The sequence below is a fragment of the Mustela nivalis genome, assembly GCF_964662115.1.
Source record: "Mustela nivalis genome assembly, contig: HAP1_SCAFFOLD_63, whole genome shotgun sequence".
Taxonomy (NCBI): Eukaryota; Metazoa; Chordata; class Mammalia; order Carnivora; family Mustelidae; genus Mustela; species Mustela nivalis.
The window spans coordinates 481,105-485,216 of NW_028136532.1; positions in this window are offsets into that span (position 1 = coordinate 481,105).

Consider the following 4,112-nt stretch of genomic DNA (forward strand, 5'->3'; position numbering starts at 1 on the left):
AATCCCATCGTAGGCAAACCTTCCTGGCCTCATGAGGCCCCCACACCAACAGCAAGAGGCCATGCTGGACAAAAACTCTAGCCTGAGGCACGTCTCAGAGTTGAAATGACCTCAGTGCAGGAGATCTCGATTCAGCCTCTCAGAGTGGGCCTGCCGTGCCATCAGTCCCAAACCTCAGGCTAGCTTCTGTTTTCAGACTTCCTTCCTCACACTCCTGGCAAACAAGCCCTCCAGACTAGGAACTCCAGAACCACAACCCAGCCCAGGGTCTGCCCAAGGGAAGAAAAACGTTTCCCTGTGGGGCTCTCTCCAGAAAACCCAGATGAGGATCAACCTGCTCGGGCCTCGACCGGTACCCGAACTGGATAGGCTGCTCTGGGCACTCATGCTCTGTCTGACACAGCCTGAAGCCAGACGTCCAGACAGACAAGGAGACAGCTGGCCGCACACCCAGCACTTCGGACACGCCATGGTCTTATGCCGTCACCTCTTCCTAACCTTGGTTTTCAGATATCTGAACCTAGACATTATATCAATTCTCCACACAGCTGGGTATCGCAAGCACAACACAGAACTCCTCCTTCCCCGTGGCTGTAAAGCTTGCTCTTGGCATGGAGTCACACCTTCAGGGTGGGAGAAACCTTCCTGGTCCCTGATGCCACGCCCAAACTTGAGTGCTGCTTGGGCACAAATTCACACTCTGACCCTCAGCATGAGCCCCATGTCAAAGAAAGGCCTGTCAGGGCCTGGGCCAAGAGCCCGCATATGGGGCTTGCCAAGCCCCTATGCACCCAATCCTCACCAGTGTTTGAGTTTTCCAGTCGCCCCGCCCGTACCTGGGGCTCTGCTCTGGAATCCCTTTCTTGGAGAGACACGTGAGCCAGACAACACTTTTCCACCCTTCCCACAAAATGACCCCAAACTCTTGAGAGCTGGGACAAATCCCCAGAGAGGGATACTCGTCCACAGTCCCTCTGTGATATCCACGGCTATCTCGGACACAACATGCAGAGACAAAAGCCTGAAGGAACGCCTCCCACTCGCCCTTGTTTCAGAGGCCGAGGAGCTCCCTCTCGGGCTGTACATCCGGCCTGCCATACCCTAGGCGCCACTCATAAGCTGAGTTTGTGTTTTCAGACTTCTGTGCCCTCAGCCTGGACCCACACAACCGCCAGGCTAGGGCCTCTGGAGCCACAGCGAAAGATTGTGCCTGCCCTCTCCAAGGAAATTGTGCCCAATCCATTGACCACAACCCTACAGGTTAGGGAAAAGCTCCAAGGCCCCTGAGGCCATCAATAGTGTAGGCCACCCTGGACTAAGAGGGGCTCTCTGACACCAGCGGAGCAACTATCTCCACTTAGACTCTCAGACAGTGTCCCCAGAGACAGAAGGTTGAAATGGACAGGCCCCCAGGCACTAATCGGAACCTTAGCTTTGGTTTCCATGTGTCCGTCCTCAGAAGTCTGTTTTCGTAGACCAGCACACGGGGCTTTTCTGAGGCTCCAAACCAAACCTCTCTCGTCTCCACATGGGGAGCTTACTTACTGGGGATGTATCAAACCCTTCAGGTAGGAGAGTTCCGCAGGGCCACTGAACAACCAGCACATTCCAAGGTTTCCATGGACCCAAACGCACATTATGACGCATCCTCAGGAGAGGCCATTTCAACTCAGCCCCCTGGTTAGCGTGCCCCAGAGGCAGCAGATCAAACATATCTTGTGGCTAATGGCCAATGGGAATGCGAGGCATGCTGTACAGGGATCCATCCTTCGAACCGTGCTCTCCAGTCCTTCCGTATGGTATGTCCTGGAGCCATGCAACAGGACTCGAATGTCCCACAGAAGGAAACCTGGTGGTTTGGGGCAACCTCCAAACTCAGCGTGGGAAAACTTCCTTGGCCTCATGAGGCCCCCGCTTCATGAAGGTGCCAACATGGACACATACGCCAGCCTCAGCCAACGTCTGATCCTCATCCTGACTTCAGATGCAGGAGATTTTGATTCAGCCTCTGCCTAGTGGGCCTGCTCTGCCCTTGGCTCCAATCCTCACTTTAGCTTGTGTTCCTAGACTTCCGTCCTCACACTCCTGGCCCGCAAACCCTCCCTACTGGGAATTCTGGGGCCACAATGAATCACTCCGCCTGCCTCCCAGGAGAAAAACTTTGTCTATGGTGCTGCCCAGAAACCCCAAATGAGGATCAAACTGCTTGGCCCTCGGCAACACCCCAATTGCATAGGCTACCTTAAACACTGATGCTCTGTCGCAAATAGCCTGAGCCCAGACCTTCCAACAGACACCGACACAGCTGGCTGCACACCCAGCACATTGGACCCGCCACTGCCTTAGGCCACCATCCATTCCCAACCTGGGTTTTCAGTCATCAGAACCTAGACCTTATCTCCAATCCCTGCCCAGGGGGGAACCTGATGCACAAGTCAGAACCCCTCCTTCCCCATGGCAAGAAACCTTGCTGCTGGCAGTGAGTCAAACCTTCAGTGTAGGAGAAAACGGCATGGCCCATGAGGCCACGCCCATGTGTGAGGGCCGCCTTGGGCACAAACACACATTGTGACCCTCAGCGTGAGTACCTTATTCAAGTAACGCCTCTCAGTGATTGGACCAAGAGCCCGCATATGTGGCTTGCCATGCCCATAGGCACGCAGGACTAACTAGATGGTGTGTATTCCAGTTGAGGGAACCCACTGCTGTGCTCTAGAGTCCCTCTCCTGGGGGGTCCCCTGTGGCAGAAAACAGTACTCTTCCCTTCCCACAGAATGAACCCAAACACTTGGGAGCTTGGACAATCCCCCGAGAGGAAGGCTCTTCCTCGGCCCCTGAAGCAACCCCTACCCTGAACGGCCACTGTGAACGCAACACCCAGAGACAAAAGCCTGAGCGACTGCCTCCCACTTGCCCTCCTTTGATATCCAGAGGATCTCCCCTCTCGGACTGGAGATCAGGCCTGCCATTACCTTGGCCCCTACCTGAGCCAAGTTTGCTTTTTCAGACATCTGTCCCCACAGCCCTGGCAAACACAGCCTCTAGGCTGGGTCCTCTGGAGCCATACCACAGGACCATGCCTGCTCTCTCCTGGGAAACTCTGTCCATTCCTTTGGCCACACACCTCCAGAATATGAGAAACCTCAAGGCCCCCGAGGACATACCATTACCGGGAGCCTCCCTGCACACACAGGGGCCTTCGGACACAAGCTGAGCTGCTACCTCCATGAAGGCATGCACACAGATGTCAACAGAGATAGAAGGTTGAGCCCGACAGGCCCTTAGGCCCTAATCTCAACTCTTGCTTTGTTTTCCAGGTGTCACTCCTCAGAGGCTTTGGTTCGAAGAACAGGATATGGGGCTTTCCTGAGGCACTGAACAGAACTTCTCTCGTCTCCACATGGGAAGCTTCCTTGTTGGAGCCGTGTCAAACACCTCAGGTTGGAGAATCCTGCAGAGTCCCTGAGCCACCTCCACATTCCAAGGTCTCCCAGGCCACCAAGCCACAGTAGGACTCATCTTCAGGAGAGTCCATTTCAACTCTCCCCTCTGGGTAGCTCACCCAGGAGCCCGCAGATTGAGCCTGCCTTGTCCTGACTAAAGAGTGGGAATATGAGGTGGCGTTCCCAGGCATCCATGCTTAGACACCTGCTCTCGAGTCTTTCCGTATGGGGCCTCCTGGAACCATCCAATAGCACTCGACTTTCGTGCAGAAGGAAACGTTGAGGTTTGGAGTAGTTCACAAATCCCATCGTAGGCAAACCTTCCTGGCCTCATGAGGCCCCCACACCAACAGCAAGAGGCCATGCTGGACAAAAACTCTAGCCTGAGGCACGTCTCAGAGTTGAAATGACCTCAGTGCAGGAGATCTCGATTCAGCCTCTCAGAGTGGGCCTGCCGTGCCATCAGTCCCAAACCTCAGGCTAGCTTCTGTTTTCAGACTTCCTTCCTCACACTCCTGGCAAACAAGCCCTCCGGACTAGGAACTCCAGAACCACAACCCAGCCCAGGGTCTGCCCAAGGGAAGAAAAACGTTTCCCTGTGGGGCTCTCTCCAGAAAACCCAGATGAGGATCAACCTGCTCGGGCCTCGACCGGTACCCGAACTGGATA